This window comes from Phyllostomus discolor, chromosome 2 (genome assembly GCF_004126475.2).
Source record: "Phyllostomus discolor isolate MPI-MPIP mPhyDis1 chromosome 2, mPhyDis1.pri.v3, whole genome shotgun sequence".
Lineage (NCBI taxonomy): Eukaryota > Metazoa > Chordata > Mammalia > Chiroptera > Phyllostomidae > Phyllostomus > Phyllostomus discolor.
In genome coordinates, this window is record NC_040904.2 from 20,497,779 (window position 1) to 20,522,982 (window position 25,204).

The 25,204-nt window shown below is 38.7% G+C and overlaps 1 protein-coding gene across 2 annotated transcripts in view; it reads left to right on the top strand.

The window, feature by feature from the left end:
• Window positions 1-4,109: 4,109 nt before the first annotated feature.
• Window positions 4,110-25,204, top strand: part of MBNL1 (muscleblind like splicing regulator 1) — a 190,710-nt gene continuing 169,615 nt past the window's right edge. Inside the window, exon 1 of one of the 2 annotated variants that reach the window (XM_036017566.1) lies at window positions 4,110-4,331. The gene's annotated coding sequence lies outside the window, so the exon portion shown is untranslated. The remainder of the gene's footprint in view (window positions 4,332-25,204) is intronic. The other variant, XM_036017577.1, reaches the window with a different exon arrangement.

Sequence of the window (25,204 nt, forward strand, 5' to 3'; positions counted from 1 at the left end):
TCACATTTCAAGACACCATTCCTTCGTCTCTGGCTTCATCTGTTCAGCTACTTGTCCACCCACTCTCCTTTAAACAAGAAGGAAGATCACAATACATTGAAACAAAAGGTAAATTTAAACCTACAAATCAGTAAGTTGACAATGATCCAATAAACAAATGTCAGAAGTAAATGAACAAGCAATTTAAAAACAACTAATATAAAGAGGGATACAAACATTAAAATGTTATCTAGAGTAATTAGGAAAATATAAATTTAAAATACTAAAACAGCATTTTCTTGCCCATCAGATTGACAAATCTTTAAGACTTTGATTATATCAAATATTGGCAATGGTCTATAAAAACAGGAAATGTTGGAATTTCAAACTGGCAATGCTTTACTTGACTGGGTAATTAGGCAGTCGCACTCCACATTTGAAATGTATATACCCTCTGGCCCAACAATTCTCCTCTTCTGTATTTACTCTAAAGAAAGACTTGTACATAACATTTAAAGGGGCATTTACAGTGCTGTGGACAGGCCACACTGTCTTTCATCATGAAGAAGTAACACCAGTCTCAACGGTGGGGGATTTAGATATGTGTGAATCAGCCGAGAAGGAAAATCGTGGGGATGTCTTCAAGCTATAGTGTTACAGTTTTAAAAAGTCACAGTGAAAAACATACAATGTAATGTTATGTACATTCAAGAACCTATAAAATTATTTAATGGTGTATGTGTCTTATATGTATATATATGTTTACATGGGAAATAGGTCTGCAAAGATACACATAAAACTGATGGCTATAGTTACCTCTGGGGAGCAGAATCATATCAGAAGGGGGAAAAAATGAACCTCTGCTTTATCTGTACTTTATACAATCAACACAGTAAAGTATTCCAGTATCCTTTATTTTATATATTTTTAAAGACTTTATTTATTTATTTTTGGAGAGGGAAGGGAGGGAGAAAGAGAGAGAGAGAGAGAGAGAGAGAGAGAAACATCAATGTGTGGTTGCCGGGGGTCATGGCCTGCAACCCAGGAATGTACCCTGTCTGGGAATCAAACCTGGGACACTTTGGTTCCCAGCCCGCGCTCAATCCACTGAGCTACGCCAGCCAGGGTTTATTTTATATTTTTTAATGTTGAGAAAATAATATTCCAATAACCCTCAAAAACAGTTGTTTAAGTCCCCATTTCATACATGAGGAGACAGGACTCAGAAACATGGCTGACCTGCCCAAGGCTAACAGTAGCAGAGGTGACAATTTATTCAGGGTGACCTTAGAACCTGTACAAAGACTTTCTCCTCTAGATCACATGTAACAACGATCTCCCATTCGGCACTGGTCAAAACTTCTCTAAGGAGACATCTGGGTTGAAGACAGATCGGGAAAAAGAAGTATTTGCCAACGGAAACCATGGCATTATATTGAGGAGGTTGTGGATAAGAGGAGGAGCAGATCTAGAACAAAACCCTGGGAAGTGGCAACCTTCCATGGATGAACACAATTAAGGAAGCCGCTAGGAAAGCCAGAGAGGAAAGTGCTACATAATCAGGAGAGGTGAAGTCAGGAGCTCAAGCACAGAGGGCAGTGCTAGGAAGAGGAAGTGATGCACAGAGGCGGGTGCTCGAAGAGGTCAAGTAGGTGCCATTCATATTTGATAACAAAGTCATCTGGTCACTTTGGGAAGAGAAACTTGGCGCATAGGAGAGGCAGAAACCAGAACGCCAAGGGGTGAAGCATGAGGGAGGTAAAAGGATTTAACAGTATGGCAGGTCCTAAAACATTTAAACAGAATTACCATATGATCCAGCAATTTCCCTCCTGGGTATATAGCCAAAAGAATTGAAACTCGAACAGGTATTTATACATGCTCATTCATAGCAGTGTTATTCACTATAGCCAAAAAGTGGAAAAACCCAAGTGTTCATCAAAGAACGAATGGATAAACAAGATGTGGTACATATATAACGGAAAATTATTCAGACTTGAAAAAAAAGAAAATTCTGGCACATGCTACAACCGGGTTGAAACTGACTGAAATAAGTCAGACACAAGAGGACAAATGTTCTATGATTTCATTTATACGAGGTGCCTACAGCAGTCAAATCCACAGCAGCAGAATGTAGAACGGTGCTTGCCAGGGACCGGGTGAGCGGCAGTGGGGAGTGGGGAGTTATTTTTTAATGGGTACAGAGTTTCAGTGTGGAAGGATGAAAAGTGTCTGGAAATGAAGGGTGGTGATTGTTGTACAGCAATGTGCATATACTTAACACTTCTGAAGAGTCCACTTTAAAATGCTAAAAAAAAGTCAATTTTATTTTATGCATATTCACACACACACACACACACACACACACACACTATAAGGTCTTGGAGGAACTCAATGTCGACAACTTTCTCAAAAAGGGAAGTGGGTAGGGCAGGTCAGTCAGAGGAGCGTTTTTTAAGATGTCGGAACTTTGAGCATCCCCACCAGCCTGGAAGAGACTGTTTGCAGAAACAGTTGTATGTGCACCCACCACCCAGGTCAAAGGGACACAGTACCAAGGCAGCCCCTTAAAATCCGAGACTTTCAGCACTGTGCTTCCAAAAGTGAATTTGTGTCTCCGGAGACAGGCAGCTACCTGGGCCTAGAGTTTGATGATAATGCTCAAATAGCACAATATTAAAATTTTCTCAAAATATGTAACATCTAAGCAATGTTATGCACATCAATAACTTCTTCTTCAAGGATTTTCCCTACAAGCATCTCACTAATCATTCAAATAGAATTTTTTATCAATGGCATGCTGATGGGATCCTGTTTGGAGATTTTGTTTGTTTGTTTTGTTTTGTGTGAGGGGACAGTTTTCTTAGCAGTGTTTGTTCTCATTTATTTTTACTTCCTGCAAATTCATATAAAATGTCAGTTTAGGTGAAGTGGAAAATCACCCCTAATTACACTTTACTGCCCCTTTTGAAACTAGAGTTGAGGGACAGAGGTACCCTGACACTACAATAGTTTCTAAAGTCCAGAAAGTGGTGCTTACAATATGTGGAAGTTTGTATAATAATTACGTTTTTCTTGCAATCCACCTCCTTCCTCTTCCTCAACACACAAGGGAGGTGGGGCTGGGACTGCCACATACAAATTGCAGCTACCCGTTTGCTTCTTCTTTTTTTTTTTTTATTGTTGTTCAAGTACAGTTGCCTCCATTTTCCCGCCACCACTTTCCCCCACTCCACCCACCCCCACCCTCAATCCTTGCCCCCTTTGTGCATGGGTCCTTTATACATATTCCTTGATGACCTTTTCCCTTCTTCCCCCATGTTCCCCGTCCCCCCTCCCTTCTGGTTGCTGACGATTTGTTCTTTAGTTCAAAGTCTCTGGGTATATTTTGCTTGCTTGTTTGTTTTGTTGATTAGTTTCCACTTATAGGTGTTTCTATTATGCAGTGACAAGAGAGAAGTGCATTTTTAAGTATCTCCTTTTATTTGAAGTTGGCAATTGTATTTGCTTTGATCAACTGTTTTATGCCTTTTTTTGATCACTGTCCCATAAAAGTTGTTTAGTGCTCCAACCTGTTAGAAACTTAACCAGTTAAATGGTCAGCATTGCAGGAGGTACACGCATTTTTTGTTCTTGTGGCTGCATTGGAGAGAGGCCATAGCACACGGATAAGCGGCAGTTTCAGTTTTGTAATGCTTTATCTATACGTAGCAGGCAACTACTCATGAGAAAGGAAGTTTAAGACTCATAGGTAAAAAAAAACCACTACCCAGATTCCAGGAAAATACCGTTTACTGAAGTAAAAAAAAAAAATTGTTTCTTTTTACAAGATGTCTGGAGTCAGATTAGCACTTAGGTCATACTCCAAAGACTTTAAATTAATTAGCTTTATAAAAGCAATTTCATTCCTTGTGTATCAGCTTGGCAGTTTTCTTCCGCACAGAGCAGTATTTTCTGGTTTTCTATGATAATTATTCAACCACACACAAGATGTTTCCTTATGTAAATGAGCAGTATTTAATCAAGTACAGGCCTCGATAACTTTTCTAAAATTTGCTTACATATATAAATATGTGTATACATTAGTTATATATGTGCACCGACACAAATTATAGCCTGTTACCGGGATTCCAAGTATAAGCTTTGTGCATAATTTTCCATTTTTATAACATTTATAAAGCATAATGACTGTGGTGTTTCACAACTTCCTCTTTTGGTAGACTATCCTTTTGCAGAGGAAAAAGAAAATGACTCCAGAAGACAGTTGAGGGGAGAACAGAGCTCTTTGGAGGTGCTGGTAGTTTAACTCAACTATTTAAGCAGCTTAACGAGCAACTGTAAATAAAACAGAGGTAAGAAGAAACTGTTACTTGCTATTTTTTATTTTATTATTTGGATTACTATTGATAGTACAGCAATTTAAATGCTGGCTGGATTACAAAGTAAATTAGATAAATGATACCTTTCTCCAGTGAGTAGTCAATATGTTAAATGAAAAAGTTTTAAAAATTTGCAGAGTTCCAACTTCACATACAACCTTTTTGAAAAAGCTAGAGATTTAAAAACTTCTCATTGATCTCATTATTTTAACTGCAAAGTGAAAAATACTCTTTCTTCCTAATTTAATGCTGTGGGAACTTTTGGATTAATAATAAACTTTGAGAATTTTTTTTCTCTTAGCTCTAGTTTATTCCTAACACTTGCAAATTCTCCTACATATATCCTTTTGTTAATTTTGCATTTTACTAGTTGGACATTATCCAGGAAAAAAGAAATCTTACATTTGTTTTTACTCACTGCCAAAATACATCATAGTATTTACATTGTGACATTTTAGTATTGTTTTTCATGTTACCATATTATGATGATATTTAAATACTAGAGAAAAAGTAATTTATAGTATAGATAGTATGATTTTGAAATCTAAATAAGACAAGTAAATCTAATTTAGAAATTCAACTTTTTTAATAAAATTAATTTACAATAAAAATGCTTAAAAATAGAGAAAGTGCTAAAACAAAGTAAGACCATTTGGATTCATAATTGGAGATCCAATTAAGCAAAAACTGATCTCATTAGTGAAATGCTAAAATAATTTAAATCCAGCAGAAAATATTTTCTTGACTGTGCCCGTCTAGAGCAATGCTTATACATATTAACTATTTAATATAATGTATTTATTATTTAGCAATTTAAACCTTCCTTCTCAAAACAGTCACTTTCTTTATACTTGGTATGAACATTGCAGTGTATAGTACATTTTTTTACATGGAAAATGAACTCCTGTTTACTCATATGAAAGTTTGGATAGTTTGTTGCTAGCTACTCATTTCGAGATGGTGGTCAACATCACGCATTTGCTGTTTGAGATTTGGTAAAGGTAAATATCCCAAGTAACAGAATACTTAAGTGCTTGCCTAACTTTTTTACATTTTGTTTTAATCTCATGGCTTCTGAAGGAGAAAGTTTGCATTGTTCCATCAAATAATGGGTTTAACTTGTATTAATTTGGGTAAACAGTGCTTACCTACTGGTTCTATGACATTACCTGGAAAATGGGATTTTTTGACATGAGGCACTAACAAGAGATTACAGGGAGAAGGAAGACAGATTTTTAGTATTACAAATTCAGGAAATGCACTGTCGACTCAAGTCCGACATCCTTAACAAGATCAACGTTTTTAAATGGAGTTGAGAGTTGTGAGGAACCCATAAATACTGTGCGTCCTCAACCTCTGTATCACACACTAATTAAACACAACTAATTCCATCAGAGTTTAATTATGTTATTTATAACAATACTATTTGAATGCCCTCTTTTTAAAAAAAAAAGGAAGAATTTTTCAATGTCCAGAATTTTAAGTATGAGATACATTTTTTTTATTATGGACTATTAACTGTTGTAGCTGGGTTGTACATAGCATGGTATTACACTGAATAACCACTAATAGCGCAGAAAACAGCCCGAGGAGATCACAGCCTTAACTGATGACCACTGTAATTAGGAGCAGCAAAGGAAGGGCAAGGCAGTAGAGAAGAGGCCATCTTGCTGGCAAGACAGATGTGTTGATGTTGTTGTTGCTGTTAAGAATTGTTCAAGTTTCTGAATGAATAGCCTAGATCTAGATTCTGGAAAATAAGTTTAAAATGTATTCTGTCTTTGAGAAACTTGCATTTGCAGAAGAAAATATAGTGCCCTTCTGGCTGCATTTCCACGAGACATAAAGATTGTTGAAGGTGGCATTTGTGACATTGTCAGGAGACCAGGGCTCGCGTTGCACATGCTTTTTATTGCCCATACTGTTGTAAGAAAAAGCATTTAGAGCCTGCCCCTAAAGCCATGGTTTTAAAGTGAAGTGAGATATAATGTTGTAAACAATTTATTGCTGGAAAACAGAGATCTTGACTTTTGAACTATAGACACATATTTTACTATCTTTCATTAAGGTTGTGTTCACTTGACACACTAAGACATAAATTCGCACTGACTCTAATAAAAGTTGAGACGGGATGATTTCTGTGCAGCATTATAAAACTTTATATCCATCTTAATAAGGCATGGTTGCCTATGACAAGCGAGGGAGCTTGCTGGGGACCAGTCAAATGATTCATCTCAAGGGCTGATTCGGCTAATCTCACCATGTAGGGGTGACTCCCTCCTTCACAATATGAACTTCCCACCTGTTGAAGCTGCTTATGGCGGGCTCTATCCCATCCCCACTTTCTTTGTGCCTTTCAAATAATAATTCCACTTTGAAACAACGACGCTATTTGTTTTTTTGACACAAGTGAGGAGACTTCCAAAACAACTTTCGAAAGGTTGAAATATTTGTTGGTTTGTTTGTTTTGCTTTTCCTTTGGTTGGTCATTTTCACAGTTACAAAAATACAAAAGAAAGATTATGATTTGGGTGCAGATTAATAGGGATGGAACAGCAGAAATAAAATCCTCTAAATCTAGATAACATGGATCTTCCTGCCTTTAAAAACAAATTCGTGTCCGCCTGCACTTGTTGAAATATTTATTTGTAATACATGTGAGTTTATTTTAGTTGATATGACATGTAGCATATTTGTATTTATTATATTAATTAAAATATATGTTAAATAAATGAAAAAATATTGTTTTCACAAAAATATGCACAGTGGCAGTACATGTGCTCTGTAAGAGAGAACATGTATTTTATTTCCATATAAGAAATAATTTCTGCCAATATAAAGGACAAATGCAATTATTTTTGCATTTCTGCATATTTCTATTTAAAGTGTACATTAAATGCAGACAATTATATATATATACACATCTCTAGTTAGAAAAGAAAAGCTATTGTTTTTATAATCTTTAAAATACAAATTATTTCTTGTTTGAGCATTATTGTTATATTTCCTACATTTACCTGACATCATTGATTTTTTTTGTTTTACTTGAACTAAAACTGGGAACTGAGATTCAATGTTTTCCAAATTCCTTCCAGCTTTATTTTTTCAACTTTCTAAAAATGTGCAGAAAATAGATTTTAATTTTTTCAGAATGGGGAAAATGCTAAATTTGTATTTTTAAATCCAAATTTTTTAAAAATAGCATTTAAACCATTCATTAATGTTGGAACCACGGAAAGTAGATCAGAAATTAAGTTAGTCTACAGGCACTGCTCTGTGAACTAGCATAAAGTGTCACATCTCATCATTTTTCTACTTTACAGAGATTTCATCACACACTTTTAGTGTTTTATATTATGTGCTGGTTATCACATTCTCAAAATTCTTCTTATTTGGAAACAATATAAATAGTAATATGATCTTGAAAAAAACACCACCAGTTTGTTCTCAATATGGAAAAAATAGTATTTTTTCTTTAAATATACCTTAGTTGAATTCATTTTCATTTTTCGTAGGAAAAAAAACTTAAAAACAGATGGTTTTATTCTTTTTCTATGTTGCTGAACAGGCCTGAATTAGAGGAGAGGCAAAAACATTCCATGAAATGGGGCTGCTTTCTGATGACACTGAATTTTTTTAAGAGCTCACTAGAAATGCTTGTAATACTTCATTTTAAACATTTTTTAAAATGCAGAAGTAATAATTTGAAGCTTAAAGAAGGTCTAAAAAATAATAGAATAAGCTCCCATATCCTCTTGCTAAGATTTGCCTAACCTTATTTTTTTTTACTCTATCTACTTTATAATTCACTCTCATTCTTTATTTCTTTCATCTCCATAATTTCCCTCCCAAACCACCTAAGTTATAAACAACATAGGCCTTTACTTCAGTGTCTTATTACTAAAAGTAAAGGCAATGTTTTACATAGTGGTTACATACAATTATCTACTTCATAAGTTCTATGGATATACTTTTATCTAATGTGTCCATATTCTAGTCGTGCTGCTCACCTAAGAATACCCTTTGTGATACTGTCTTCTCCAGAAAAGGGTCGAGTCCGAAGTCCAGTCTCACAGTTAGCTGCAAAGTCTCTTCAGACTCCCCTAGTCTTTTATGAAACTGAAAATGTTAATGAGTGCAGCCTATTCACCAACTCCTTTCTTTTCAACAGAACGTTTCTCACTTTGCATTTGTCTGACATTTCCTCGTGATGAGATGGTGGTGGTGCATTTTCTGCTAGAATGCTGCACACGTGACGGAGTTTCCTTTCTGGCTTTCATCTCTAGAATGAGCGCACGACGCTCGTCGGTCCCACACTGGCAATCATTTGGGTCGCCTAGTCAAGGTGGTGCCTGATTGCTACATTTTATAATGATGGCTCTTCATGAGAAATTTCCCCACTGGGTTTAGTATTCACTGTTGCTCTGATCTGATGCAATCTTTCTTATCATCAGTACAAAGAAATGGCGTTTTAACTCCAAGACTCCTGGCACAAGTGTGTCAATCTTTGGCTTTCTACTGCAAGCAAAAGAAACTCCCTCCTCTCCCATTTATGTAATTATTCATAAGTGTATCTCTCTGTTACTGAATTTCTGTCTTTCAAGTGCTTTATAATTCATTACTGCCTAATTATTTTGATGCTTTAATTGACCACATTCTAGCTTCTATGTCTTTGTGGCCTTCCCCTACTATGTTACTGAGTACTTAGTTATGTGTACTTCGTGGCTTAAAAAGGTGTTCTGGCTGATCTGATACCTAGCCTGTTCCACCCCTAGAATCATTCATTTCTCATTTCTTTTAGTGGGGAATGGTGTTAGAGGCTAAGATCTGGGAGTCAGGATGCTCACTGCCACTGGAGTACTTTTGCTCCTTGAGCCTTTCAGGTAAATGTATCAATGCATACACATAGGCAGAGACACAAATATGCAAGTGTGCACACAACAAACTGATATGCATGTATACATAAAAACACACACACACATATATATATATATTTGGGACATGATGAGTTCATCTAATACCTCTAATTCCAACTTGTCTGCACAGGATTTTTGCTTGCCCTCCCCAATTCTATATTCAAGTGCTCCTTTTTCCACAGTATGAGCCCTGGGTCCTAACAATATCATCATGCTTATTCATTTGTTCAATTCCATCATACATCTGAAATCACTTCTGAATTGCTTTACCTAAACCACTACAACAAGCAAACCTGCTGAAAAAGAATGCAGGGTTTTTGTGTGCTCCTCCCTACTACACTACTACACACTCAAATGCCACCAAATACTGTGTTTGTAAGTTATTTGAATGATTCCTTCCTTCCTTCCTTCCTTCCTTCCTCCCTCCCTCCCTCCCTCCCTTTGTTCCTAATTTCCTTCCCCCCTCCCTGCTTCCCTTCCCTCCTGCCCTCCTCCTCACCCCTTCTCTCCCGCCCTCCCACTGTGTTCTTTTTTTGTTCAGAGTTATCACAGTATTCATTTGAAATACAATTGGGTTCATTTGTTTCAGCTTGTTTGCAGTTTTAGGATCGTTTTCCCCCTTTGCATTCTTATTGATTTAATTTCATTTTTAAAATTGGTTTACTTTAATCTTTTTTCGCTAAGCCATGAAGATTAATTGCTTCTTGCCCCAGCTATTTTTATTAAACAAACCTCATATGTCCTAATTCAACCATTATGATACAATTTAGAAATAACTGATTGAGTTATTAGATGAGCTTCTATCTTTATATTTCAATTCTATTCAAACTGCATTTACTGTAGCCTGAAGTCAATTACCTTCTTGGGCATTCCAGAAACTGACAATTCCAGATAAGAAAATAGATATCTATGGTACTGGTCAATCTTATACATTTATTATTCCAGAGGTTATTTTTTAAGTCTGAATATATCATCCCACAATTAGATAGGGAAAAAAACAACCATGAATTCGTGTAGTTCATAAGTAATGGAAAAAATGCTCACCCTTTTACATAAGTGATTCTAGAATATCCCTATTCTCACTACTCCCCCAAAATTCTACTCTAGTAATCATAACCTTGAATACATGTTAATATTTGTGGTAGCAAGAGAAAGTGGGTCCATGTCAAAAGATTTATTTTCAATTTCCATTCTGTCTGCAGATCTTGGGTAAGTTACTTCTCTTCTTTCTCCAGGTACCTTGTCCATTAACTTTAAATTTTAAAAAGGAAATCCATATTACCTTAACTTTCTGCCAATTTCTACACTCATACCTCAAAAGGGATCATTAAATTTCTTTACTCAGATATTGACAAGCATCTCAAAGTCAACAAGTCCACAGTAAAATTCCTCATTGCCTTCCCTTCTCTGCTCTATCCCCATTGTTTTTTGCTCAGTAATTGGCATCATCTTACCTCATTTATCTAGATCAAAGGCATCACTGATTCCTTTCTTTCCCTCTCCCACATCCTACTTATCCATAAATTTCAAAATATATCCCAAGGCTGACCAGGCTCACGCCTTCCACCACCTGGAGTACGACCTGAGACACTACCATCTCCATTCCAGTAACAGCTCTCTTCTGGTTGTAGTCGCCTCTGAAGTTTCTCTTTTTCTATTCTTGCATCCTTGCCAGCATTGCCTTTTAAATTATAAGTCAAATCATGTGGCTCCCTTCTCAAAGTTCTTCGATGGCTTCCTATTTTCATTGGAATAAAATGCACATTGCTCACTGTAGGTTTCTTGTCTTGGCCTCCACCTATACCTCCCCTCTCATATCCTATTGCTCATCCTTTATTCACTCAGCTCTGGCTCCACCCCTCATTTCGCCCCTAGGATATTCTAACCGTCTTTCTGATTCAGGGACTTTCTCATGCTCTTCCTCTCTCCTGGCATGCTCTTCCCACACGTATTACTGTGACACAATTCTTCTTTGTTTAAATCTCCGCTCAGATGTTCCTCCAAAGGGATGTCTCCCATGACCAGCTGCACATTGTGGTGTGATAATATCTAACCCAGACACTCTTTCTCCTTTCGTCCCATTCTAATTTTCTTAACAGCACTTAATAGTACATAAAAACATCACCTTTATTTCCTTATTCAATTATTTATTGTCTGTTCCTCCCACTAGAATGTAAGTTCCATGAGGGTAGGGATGTGGTCTGTTTCGTTCATGCTCTAACCTCAGTCCCTAGAATAATGCATGGAACATAGTAGGTACTCAAGTAAATGGTGATTAAGATAAAGAGCTCATCTCCTCGCTGGCGTAGCTCAGTGGATTGAGCGTGGGCTGCCAACCAAAGCATTGCAGGTTCGATTCCCAGTCAGGGCGCATGCCTGGGTTGCAGGCCACGGCCCCCAACAACTGCACATTGATGTTTCTCTCTCTCGCTTTCTCCCTCCCTTCCCTCTCTAAAAATAAATAAATAAAATCTTTAAAAAAAAAGATAAAGAGCTCAACAAACATTTCTGAGCCACACATAGGGTGAAAATAGGCATAATAAAAATAACACCTACCTCGCATGGTCGCCTGGAGCAGGCCATGGTCATGGTGGGGCTCTAAACGACCATGCAGTTGACAGCTGGGGATAGTTCTGTTAATGCAGAGTGAAAGGAACTGAAACAAAAAAGTGGTCTTCAGAGGCAACAAGTAGACCGAGAAGTTCTCCTTTTTTTCTGTGTGGGCTCTTCCACTGAGCTGAAAAAAGATGAGTTCACAGTGGCTGCTGCTAGTCTCTCAGAAGCCTGCGTGGCAATCGCTCTGCCTTGCTGCCCCACTGGCCTTGCGCTTGTCTGCCCCTGCCCGCCCCACCCAGCAACACATGTGCCCACCTTTGTTTGCCAGTTAGGATTCATTGCTTTCCTCCAGCCAGATGGAAGAGCAATCTCCTTTCAGAATCCTTTCCTGATTAACCATCTGCCTGTGCTGGCCTCACGGCTGTGCATATAGTTCACATATTGTTTTGCAATTATTTCCTGCTTCTATTTTTGGTCGTGAAGTGGATTACAAAGCTACTCTAGGCAAACTGTTTCTTTTGTGCCAGCATATCAGGTTTAAGGTTAGAAATATGAGTTGGTTCTTCAGAGTATTAGGTCCTAAATAACAAAGATGACCATGATGATAGTAATGACAATGTTAATAGCAGTAGCTTTCCTATTACACTTCTTAGTATCAGTTTTCAGCACCATTGCATATCATTTTTAGTACTAGTTTTTAGTGATATTTTAAAATATCTTTTTATGTCAGGTGCTTCCCATAATTAACCAATTTCATGCCCACAGCAAGTCTGTGAAATAAATAAAATTATTTCTGTTTTACAGATTAAAAAAAAAATCTTAGCCCTGGCTGGCATAGCTCAGTGGATTGAGTGCGGGCTGTGAACCAAAGTGTCGCAGGTTCGATTCCCAGTCAGGGTACATGCCTGGGTTGCAGGCCATGACCCCCAGCAACCGCACATTGATGTTTCTCTCTCTCTTTCTCCCTCCCTTCCCTCTCTAAAAATAAATAAATAAAATCTTTTTAAAAAACTTAACAAAGTACAGCATGTGGAATATGGTCAATAATAACTACATACGGTGACAGGTGAGTAGTAGACTTATGAGGGGACAATCACTTGTGAGTTATATAATTGTCTACCCACTGTCCTACGCACCTGAAACTAATGTAAAATAACATTCAATGCCAACTGTAATTGAAAAAAAATGTAAAGGGAAAAGGCTTAGTGTGTGAAAGACAGCTTGATAACGGTCACAAAACAGATCCTGGTGTGCAGGTGTCTAAGGGGGACCTTTATCATATTGTTATTCTGCCTCTCCTGCTCATTTATTGAGAAGGAAGGCAGACAAAGCTGTGGTTTAGACACAGCTAAGACTCTACAAATTAAATGGTGCAGCCCCAGCCTCAGATGTCTTATACTCTGATTTGAAAAATCTTAAAAGAAGCAGATTTTCAGCCATAATATGAAAAATAAAAGTGTCACCTGAGACATAAGGATAATTGACAGCCATACTTGCAGGGGCTGTGATGGCACGAGGCTCCCTGGGAAAGAGCAACTTTGAAGTTGAAGCATCAAAATTGTGATTGGGTGGGAAAGCGTTGGGGAAATCCATTTTCAAAAAACTCAGAAAAATCTCTGAGAACTGAGAACATATTTTCATACTACATGAGATTTATTTTGAGCCATTTTTTCTCTATTCGGTTGTCCTCATAGGAGGTATTCGGTCGGTCTGACCTTGTGGTTCTTCTCAGGAAGTAGGTGCTGTGAGAGAGGATTTTAGTTCTTGTGAGAAGGCTCCGTTTTCATCTCGAAAGGCGTTCGTCCACATATTTATACATCAAGCATCATCCATTTGAGTGCTGATCTAGATACAGGGGAGACAGTGATGGACAAGACCAAGTTTCTGCCCTCAAGGAGCTGAACTTGAGGTTACTGGGGAGAGACAATGAGTAAACCAGTAAATGTTTAAAAAGGAAGTTTCAGGTGATGAAAGCCACGAGAAGAAGATTCGGCAAAGTAAAAGGATAGAGAGACGGAGGAGGAAAAGAGGTTTACCTAGCTGGCCTCCAGGGCTGGCCTCTCAAAAGTGAAACAGTTAAGCTACGACCTGAACAATGAGAAGGTTGGAGTGCCATGCAGAGAAGTCAGGGAACAGTGGCCCAGCAGGCGTGATGGGAGGAGCAGAAAGGGGGAGTACAAGTCTCAGAGGGTGGTGGGAGATGACGCTAAGGAGGTGACAAAGGACTAGGTCACCAAGGTTGTAGGCCAAGAAAAGGAATTGTACCTTGTGAGCAAATATTTGCCAGTACGTGCACATGCATGAACTAGGGAGAGGAATGCAATGAATGAATCATTCATATCTGTGTTTAACACAGGCCAGGGAAGACTGTTGTTTCAAGGCAAGCAGGAATTACTTCTTAGGTGAAAAGCTTTCTTCAGAAATAAATTATTATATTTAGAGAAGTTTCAGCTAAGCTGCATTTACCTTCAAAGGTTAACTGTATTTTCCTGCCCTTTCATTTCTATAACAGCTGTGAGTCTGATAAAAGTGAAAAAGGCTCAAATATTATTTAAATTGCCAACTTAAAATTTTTCAGCTATTTTACTATGGAATAATTGACACTATTATGGCCATTGAAAACAGGTACACTGATGTCTGGTAATGGGGTCATTAGGCACTTTCACTTTTGCATGGCTGTGAAGCAGAGAAGACTAGAGAAAGGCTATTTTCCAGTCCCCAGTGACAAGAGACAATAGAGACCCTTGCAACATCAACCTGTTTCACTTCTAAGTGGTAGTAACTTATTCTGCCTTTGCCACAGTAATTATAAATTTTCTCTGATGTATTTCTATTATCTCAGTAGATCTAAATGACCCAATTGTTACTTTTTAAATTCCAGAATTAGTTGCATACAATTTTGGGGTGAGTTGGCTGGTTGAGTGTGATTTGGGAAGGGAAAGCAATAGCTTACTGAAAAGGGCATATTTATTATTATTATTTACAGAGGGTCAACATCTATTCATTAAGAATCACAAGAACAAATGGCCTCCCCCAATACTTAAGAAGCTAACGACAAAGAGAGGAAGGGATTGAGAAGTACTATTTGATAGTTACGGAGTAGTCAGGGCTGCAAAGTGCAGCATCAGGAATGTAGTCAATAATATTGCAATAGCTTGCCCGGTGCAAAGTGAGCACTGGGAATATCGGGGGTAGCACTTAGTGAAGTATGATTGTCTAACCACTCTAACATACACCTAAAACTAGTACAAAATAATATTGACTGTACCTGCAATTAGAAAATGAAATGTAAAGTTCTTTAAAAAGTACAAAATAGAAAAGAAAGAATATTTATGGAAGTGAACAAAAAGTTGTTGACAATGAGCATGGCTTCTATTTCTGGTTAAGAGATGACAGTGGAAAACTCTATTGTGGCCTTGGATGTGTGTGCTAGAAGGATGACAATGGGTGGGGCGTGGAGGAACACAATTGCAATTTCCCCAAGGCAAGCAGACATCAAATTGTAGGAGCCAGAAGCTAATTCTTGAGTGCTCCTGACAATGCCCAGATAGGAAACCATATGCCATTGGTATTGGGGAGTATGGAGGAGTGCAGATGACTTATATGCTCTTTAAGTGGTGCATTTTATGCTATCATGTAAATATGATGATTCACCATATTACAGGATTATTGCAAAGTGTGAGATGCTGTGTGGTTTCCAAGGGCATGTGTGTGAGAGAATAAATGTGTGAAAATCTGCGATGTGTGAATATAAGAGACCACTCCTAAGACGTGAAGCCACTCCCCGACCTGCTGCTTACCTTAGGCAGACAGATTAACCAAGTGGCATGTCTATTGAAAGTAGGAGAGTAGCAGGATTTCTGTGGTAAGAGTAGTACCATTTGTTAATTTAGGAGGGGAGCGTAGAAAGAGCACATGGCCTTGCGACGTGACTCTGTTTACTTAACTTGATGATCGTCACCCTCCAGAACTGGATGCTAAGGATGCTTCTCCAGGGCCAGTCTGCCTCTCCCTCTGCCTTATTTGGCTTTGTTCCTCTGGTTGGAAAAGAGTCTCTTTCACAGGCGTAAATGAAATATTCCTCTTTCTGTGGATGATGTCATCATTCCTGCGGCCCAAGCCTTTGTTACTAAATCATACTTAGCAACACATTATCATTCTTTTCTCCCTTAGAGTTCTGAGCATGTTTGTTCTGATGAAGTTGAGAGACACATTTTTCAGGGAGGTAAAAGTAAAAGCTGGGGGGAAAACAAGCTATGCTTGGAAGGATCTCTTGACTGTGTTACTTAAAAGAAACAAGTAGACAACTACATTTTTATCCTACGGCAACAGTTCTTACCAAGTAAAAAAGAAATCATATATGGCTCTAAAGGAAGAAGTTTCCATGCAACCGTGCATCAATATACTCTTCTTTAAAGTGGCAGAAGCTTTTTGCTGGGCTTGGCTTGGCCGTCTCATGTTTTGCCTTGTGAAGCGGGTGGTGGGGAGGGGAGTTGAACAAAAGAAAGCTGTGCGCTAACCAATTAAGGCTGATGGTTCTAAAGTGCCCGCTTCTCATTCCAGAGAACATCATGGATTCCCTTTTAATTGCATCCTACCTATCCATTCAAAAAACTGTAAGAGGATCAACTCCCTATCTTGCAAAGAGTAGCTGTAAATTTCTTCAAGTTGTCATTTACTTTGAATCCTTATATTTAGAAGATAACCTGAAGTTTAACATGAGTTTATTCTTTTGAATATTTGAGATTTTAAATTCACAGGTATTATCTATTTTAAACAACAGAAGTAGCGATCCTTCCTCAAAGGCCTGACCTACGTTAAGTTCACTTTCATGATGGCATTCATCATCCCGGTTTTATGCAGCACACACTGTAAGGTTTCAGGAAGCTGAGGCTGAGAGACTGTCCAGAACCCCGTGCCTAATAACAGACTCCAAAGACTGTTTTTCTTTCACAAGAATTAAGGCCAAGGGCAAAACAGCAGCCTTTGAAATAACAACCCCTTGTTTTTTAACTTGATTCTTCTAAAACGTGTGGTGCACACACGGGCCAGAGGGAGCTGGGTTTGTTCTATTGCCAAGGGCAGTCAGCAATACATGCAGAAGAGCAAGCTTGCAGCAGCCCTGACTGTTACTTATGGAGACTGGCCTGTGTGTCATACTTAGCAAGTATGTACCTGTTATCAATAACTCCAAAGCAGCCCGTGTTCTCCCTTAGTCACCTGGTAATTTAGTCATAAATGAAAATAGATTTACTTGAGTTGGCTTCTTTCACTGTGGCAAGGAAGATATCCGAAGTTGTGCCCAGTATCATCCATGGGCTGCCTTTTCCGTATACCTGATGTGGCTACTTCATATAAACTGTATATCTAATGCCAAGTCTGCCCTTTTCCACAAGTTCAAATCTAATCTAACAAAGTTAATGTCACCCGGGGTCCATGTAGAGTTTTCAGTATTTAGGGTTCCCAACAAATATATTTACAGCTTTTCCCAAGACCTCGCCCGGGAGCACAAACCTCCAAAATAAAGCTCATCTGCCTGTTTTCATGGCTAATTGGCCGCTTATTTCCTCGGTGGGGTCTAAGAAAACCTTACCCTATCTACCAGACTGTGTAAGAATAAACAGACTTCATAGTCTTCACAAGGTAGAAAAACCATTCTGACTCAGTCTGTAATTTAGACTATCTTTAGAGAAGAATGACTTCATGAAAAGAGACACCCAGGGTGGCCAGCCTCCATTATCCAGTTACCTTTTTCTTTACTTAATTGTAGAGACTAAATGACAGGTGGGGAAGTACTTTTGCGGGAACGTGGGAGTCCTGCAGCTGTAGAAAGAAGTTATACCGTGCATGGGAGTAAGCCTGTGGGCTGGAGTTAGACACAATGGCTCTATTGCTAGTCTAAAGTAATCAGGTATAAACATCTTTGTAATGGTACCTGAATGCAATTCCTAAACTCCTGTTAAAGGCACTTGACACATTATTTAAAATATGCACAAATTACCTTTATATCCAGGAACAGAAAAAAATATTTACATCCAGGAACATCTTTAAAAAAAAAGCCTTTCACTTGGACAAAACAAAAGATAATACCATTGGCTTTTTAAAAATATTCAAAATGTATTTTATTTAAGAGAGAGGAACGGGGGGGGGGGGGAGAGAGAGAGAGAGAGAGAGAGATTTGTTGTTCCACTTACTTATTCATCCATTGGTTGATTCTTGTATGTGCCCTAACCAGGGGTCAAACCTGCAACTATGGTGTATTGGGACAATGCTCTAACCAACTGGGCTACCTGGCCAGAACCTATTGGATTTTCATACATTAATGCAAAAGCTGACATGCTACACTTTCTAAAAGTACAAAAGAGAAGCTGGCTTTGTCAGTAGCTATCAAAACCTTCAAAGAGTAAACCCAGGAAATGAATGAAAGTGAACACACAAATTCCACAAAAACCAATGCGGCAAGGACAGTGTAGCAGTAATCAGTCGAAAAAAAGTTTTGGTCCTTGCTCAAAGGACCAAAGGTCCTTGCTGTGTGGTGGACACCCCATGTCTTAACAGGAATAAAGTCACTGTTTCACATCCTCAGTAACAGAATTCTATTTTATAGATTCTATTTTATAAATCAGTATAGGCATGTGGTGTAAGTACTATGATGACTTTCACATAGGTGTACTTCTAGATGTTTGAATTCAATGAAAAAACCCATAAAAATAATGATAATTGCTTATCTTTTGAGTTTAGATTCATTGGTTGTCGCTTGTTTCTCTTTCTCCACACTTTGCACATTTATATTACTTAATTGACTGCACTTACTGTTTCGTACCTTTTGTCCCTGCTGTAGGGTCTGTTCCAAGAGGCTTGCAGTCTAGTTGGACTCACCCCACAGCCTCAGGTTCTAGGAAAAGCCAGGATTGTGCCAGGTGCTCAGGGACTTTTTGAGAACTAGACGAGACAGTAGATAGCAAAAAGGCTTAGAGTGAAAATCCAGTAGTTAGTGATGACCTGGGGCCAGAAAAAAATTGAGAAGGGGAAAGAATGTTCCACACTGTCTGCGGAAAATACATTCACCACTGACAAGGCTACATGGGCTCGGGTCCTGTCTGTGGTGGCTCATTGCTGAGGTAACGGCAGGAACGTGGCCACTCGGACCCACCCAGGTGCGGCCAGAAGGGTGATTCGGAGTGATGGCACATTCACAAAGACCATAAATTACAGATTTCTCACATTACCTGCAAACGAGATACAAATGAGAAAGGTCTTATTAATTTATTTACATTTATAATTTAACTATATTAATTTGTTGAATGAATATATAATATATACTAAAATTCGCAAAAAAGTTTTTATTGCCAAAGTCATATATGTAATGTATATGCATAGATGTCTATCTATTCTACACCATATGTGTATTCTCTATTTAACATAAATAAATGCAAAAGGAAGTACCTCAGGACCCTTGCAGCTCTCAGAGGCCACAGTGCCATTCTCAAGGGGCATTCAGGATCACAATTTACTACTTTTTTTCCCCTTAAGATGATTTGGCCACATTTATTTTATTTATTTTATTTTATTTTATTTTATTTTATTTTAATTTCTTTGAAAGACACAGTGTAAAGAATTTTAAGGAAACAGCAACCTGAGAATGAAAGAGTGTGTAGGAGTATCCCCTGTGTAGCCTTGATTGTTTGTCTCATTTGTTTTCAAGCCCACGAGCTGCTGACATTTACCTGGTAAAAAGAGAAACGTATTTCCGTTGCCTGAGAAGCACCGTGTCCAACCAGGTGCATGCCAGAGGTGCACCACCACCCCAGCTCTCCACCCCTATGTCTGTTTGAGACAGTTTCCTGTAGGCAGTGCTGTTTCTATACAGCCAAATACACTTTCCTTGACAAAGGGAGAGAAATGGAGCAGGTCCGTGGATTGCCACTGATTCTAGAGAATTTCATTACTTAAACTCCAGCTCAGTGGTAGGAAACCTTCATTGCACATTGGAATCATCTGAGAATCTTCAAAAAAAAAAAAAAAATTGATGCTTGAGTATCACTCCCAGGAATTCTATTTCATTGATCCAAAATGCCCTCAGGAGCTCTTGCCCGAGTTTCAGTCACTTCCTTTGTCAGACGGTCTTAAACGCACCATCTCATAGGCCCCCTGTGGGGGTTTAAGGAGATAATGTGGGTAGTTAGAGTCTGGGACGTTTCAGAATTCACCAGTTTCCCTTCACAGAAAGGGAAGGGACTGGGGGTGGGGCGTCTGGGGAGGTGAGGAGGAGGGATCCTTTCACAGCCAATTAGTGCTTTATTGTAGTTAACAAACTATCCTTTGTCAAAGCAAACACTTTTAAAGGATTAAGCCTCATTCTCGCCTTAGTGCAAATGACTTTAATCAGATAATCTCCTATCACCTACTTGAGGATTTGTTATCCAAGGTCTGGGGAAGCCGGAGGAAAGTTGCAGGGCCGGCCAAGGACTCGAGGAAGGCAAGGCCAGGAAATCTGCAGTCTGGGAACCACAGGGTCTGGGAACTGGGTTTGACACTTAGGAGGCTAAGGACAGCGTGAAAAATAAGAAAAACAAACTTTCTCCCCAGGTTGCTAGGGCAACGATTTGTTTAAAGTGTTCACATGACCAAGTTGCTTGTCCGTCTAATGGCCCACCACCCCTTTCCTGTGTCATTCTTTCTGCCACGAGGCCCCGACATGTGCCAGGTGATTTTACTGTTTGCCAGCTGTTTGGGGGTCTGTGCCGAGCAAGGCCTGGCCCAGTCCGATCCCCCTTCCCATCTGCTCGGCACATGTGAGCACTCAGAGTTTGCTGAATTTAACTAAATTGTTTCATTTGCTACTCTCTTTTCCAAATGTGTGAGGTTCTTTTTTTTTTTTTTTTTTTTTTTTTTGCCACATCTGTCTCCACCAACTAGACCATGAGCACCTTGAAGTCTGAATAATTTCTCTATTGCCAGTGCCAAGCACAACTCCTGGCCCACAGTCAGTGCTCAGTAAATATGGGTTAAGTGAGTTAAGGAGCAATGGCCAGCACACTGACGCTCACATTAAGATACTGGAATGAATTTCTGACTCTACAGCTCAGTTGCCACACTGTTGGCCAAGGCAAAGAGGGGAAAAGAGAAAAAGATGGGTGTATGAGCTTTCTACCATGTATTAATGTGACATCAGTTGTTCTTACTGAAAAAAGTCCCTTTATGGTATTTCTTGAGATGTGGTCTGAAGGTAATTTTGGGAAACAAAGAGGTAAGAAGGAAGAGCAGGAGCCAGCAAAAGATTCAGAGAGAGAGAGAAATCCCATGCAAGGGCATGAACATCGGAAGGGATGTGGGATATCACGAAGTCAAAAGAAAGGAGCTTCAAAAATGAAATGAAGAGATAGATACAATACATGTTTGGGGCGGGGAGAGGGGGGGAACCAACCTTGCTATTGGCAATTTCAAAGGTTTGTTTGCATTTGGGAACAAGTAAGGCAATGACTGTATTTTTTCTAAGTGCTTTTCTTCTACATGGAACAGAGTTAATACATAGAAATGTTTGGATTATAATACATAAAATAGTTACACTACCGCATTTATATTAAATGACCCGTTAGATACCACTTTTAAAAGATTACGAGGGGATTCTAGGCTAAACCACAACACACAGTTTTATGAGATGGTAGAAAGTGTTCCAGGCAACTACATGTAATTTGTATTACAAGCATGTCTAAGTAATATGTACACTTTGACCTTCTGACTACCTATTTCATATTTATTTTGTCACTATTTTCTTTATTAAAAGAGCATTATTATATATTTCCTTTCCCTTAATGACAGCCCATATTAGAAGACCTGTGTGTGTCCCGGGTGGGGAATTTGGAAATATGTTATACATTAGACATTCGCCCAGGACCTGACACGCAGGCTGTGACACGCTGCACTGTGGGGCAGGAGACCTGACCCCTTCTTAGCCATGAGGTTATAATGAGTGACATGGGGGCTGTCTTTCATCGTATAAAGGTATATTATGAGAGTAAATGAGGGGACATTACAGAATACAAAATGGCAGACTACATAGTACAGTATCAATTATGTAAAAATGCATTGAGAAATGCTTGGAAGGGCTGTAATATTATCAGTGACTATCTCTGGGAATTGGAACCACTGCTGATTTTTATAAATATATTCTACCTTATTTAGTTTCGGATTTTCTACACTGTGTTGACTTTCAGGAAAAAATACGTTTTGCATATATACACATCACATATCTCACATCCTTCATCACCTTCTGGATGCCCTGCGGCTCTGACATGTAAGACTCCCGTGTTCACGTGTCTCACCGCTAAGGGTCTTCAGCCAAACCCCTTTCATCCGCCAGATCTTCAGCCATTTGGGGCCCCTTGCCCTCTGACCAGGGCCACTCTTTTTGGAGTACTTGGTACATTTTTGCTCTGAGACTAAGCAAACATTTCAGTGGTCCCCATTGACCAATAGTATCAAGACTGTAGCTTTACATTTTGAATGTGGTTGATTTAAGAGTCATTGTTTCGCTGTCTTGACTGTAAGCTCCTTGAAGTATCCTACCGGTTTTTATCTGGCATTGGACTTCCGTTCTAGTCTGAGCTTAGCATTCAGGGCTGTAGACCTGCAGTCCCCACTACTCCGAATGGTCCTTCCGCAGGTGTTCCTCATGCCCTGGAGGACCCTGCCCATCTCTGACCACCTCCGCTCTGCACCACCCTGTTCAACCACAAACTCCCCCTTCACCCCCTCGACCTGCTGCCTTTTACTGCGGGGCACTTACCTTGATCTGAAATTGCCTCCCGTATGTATCTTTTTCTTTGGATTTATTCATTACTTGTTTAGTGCCTGTTACCCTTCCCCTAGCAGATAGTAAATTCCTTGAGAAAAGCGACTGGGCCCTTTTTTTTTTTCTGTAACCACAGTGCCCAGAATAGGACTCACCATGGTGGACGCTCACTGACCCCTTGTGACATGAATAGAAGCATCAGGTGACAGGTGTCTTCCGTCTAGAAGGAAGGAAGGAAGGGTAGAAACGTGGGAAGAATGCAGTGAGAAAAAAGGAAAGAAGGAAGAAATAGAGGACAAACTATAATAGAAATCTGCCCTGCGGTTCCTCTTCCTATTAAAGTTGGGGAACCATTGTGCCTGTATTCGGGTTTTGGTTGCTCCAGAGTCTTTAAGACAAACAGGGAAAGTGAATGGCCCAAGAGAGGCAGTATACATTAGTGCCAGCTCTGCTCTGTCACAGGCCAAGGTGCTTACACAGTGAAAGGTCTCCTGTCTATGGAGGGAGCAGGCCTAGACGGCCTCCAGTGTTCCACTCCAGGCTCACATTCCACGGTTCTAAATGTTTCATTCTGGAGTGTATTGGTTTCCTATTTATTCAGATGCCAGAATGATTATATGGAAGATTTAGATTCGACTGTTAGGCAAAAATCACTGAATTGACAAATGCATAATCAAATCAATGTTTTAATTCAGTTTTCATCTTTATAAACATTTTAAGACACACTGATTTTTATATAATATTTTCACATTTATGTGATTTATACAGTGATTTATATATTATTATATATATTATATATTATATGTATAATGTTTTGCATTACATGCTATTATATATATATATATATAATCTGTTGTGTGTGTGCATGTGTGTGTGTGTGCACATACATACATGTTCCTTGACTTAGGATGGAATTATACCCCAATAAACCCATAGTAAGTTGAAAATATTTTAAGTCAAAATGCATTTAATACATCTAACTTACCGAACATCACAGCCTAGCCTCGCTTACCCTCAACGTGCTCAGAACTTTTACTTTAGCCCACAGTTGGGCAGAGTCATCCCGCTATGATCTTCCAGCATCACAGTAGTATTGGTCATACAGTAGTATTGTTCATAGCATCACTTCATATCGCTAGCTCAAGAAAGATCAAATTCAAAATTCGAAGTATGATTTCCACTGAATATATACAATTTTCGTGCCATGGTAAAGTGAAAAAATCCAAAGTTGAACCATCATAAGTTGGGGACTGTCTGCACTATATATTCACAAAATATATAATAGGATGTATATTACATATATATTTAAATACTGGTTGTAATTTTTAACATACTTACTTTGGTGTGTGTGAGGTGTATGAGGATTCTTGAAAGCAGACTAAGTGCATGGAATTGTACTGAGTATGTTTATTCCTGAACAAGTTTGAATCCAGGCTGCAAAGGAGTGTGCCTCCTTCCTGGCTGTGACATTTAACAGAGATGCATTTACTGCATTGCCTTAAAATGGACTCTCCCTACGAGAGTGTTTCCAACTCTTCACGCCTTCTGGCAGCTTGTCCTCTTAACCATCTATCGTTAAACATGGACTAAAAAGCAAGGTACCTGAATTGGGGCCTCAGTTTTGACACTACCTCACAACAGGTTGTTTTAATCCTAGTACAATAAAAGCAGCATTCTTGGATCAGTGATTTGTGACGCTTTCATACATCAATTTTTAAAAAGCATACTTTCATGGTATATTTTCATTTATATGATTTGTGTGTGTGTGTGGGAGAGGCCAGAAAAGACAAATTATACGTGGGAGGCAGTGAGAGCTTATTGAGCTAGAAATGTGGCATGTAGGACAAGAAAAATACAATTCAGAATACCTACGCTCACACACTTAACACAGATACTTTAATAACCCCCCCTTTTGAGTGAAACAGATAAATGCTACCATCTCCTTTATCTGCATCATTGGTAAATCAAGGAGTTGATATTATCTTTTAAAGCCATATTTCTTAACTGTGTTTCTATTGGGATTAATTGGTATAATTAAGACTTGAATGGTCTGAAATATTTAGTAACCTGCGGTGAGTATGTCCTCTTTCATTTGAAAATGTAGTTTTATGTCATCTGAAATTGTTTTCTATTATTTTGCTATCTTCCCATAAATGATCTTCTTTATATTTATGGATATACTTACCCATCATCCCGTGGATGATATAACGACACTTCATAGAAATAAGAGCAACCATAACTCTCCCCTGGCACTGAGAGAATATCAATGGGTATTCTGAATGAGGAACTATTTACTTTTTATTACTATAATGATTTTTTAATAATTTCCACAATTTGAAATGTGGTTAGAATTCCCTGGTAGTTGAAAGCTGGCAACATGATTTAATATTTTTTAACATATGAGCTTGTGTTTGCCACAATGCTCCAAAATTTAAAATGTCCTTATTCATGATGAAATATTATAAATGATAAAGTAAGCTAAATCAGTGACAGTGAAGTTTTTATCACAATTTACTTTAACTCATCTCTGAGTCCTCGTTTGAACATTGTTTTATATAAGTTCTCTTAGCCATCCCTTT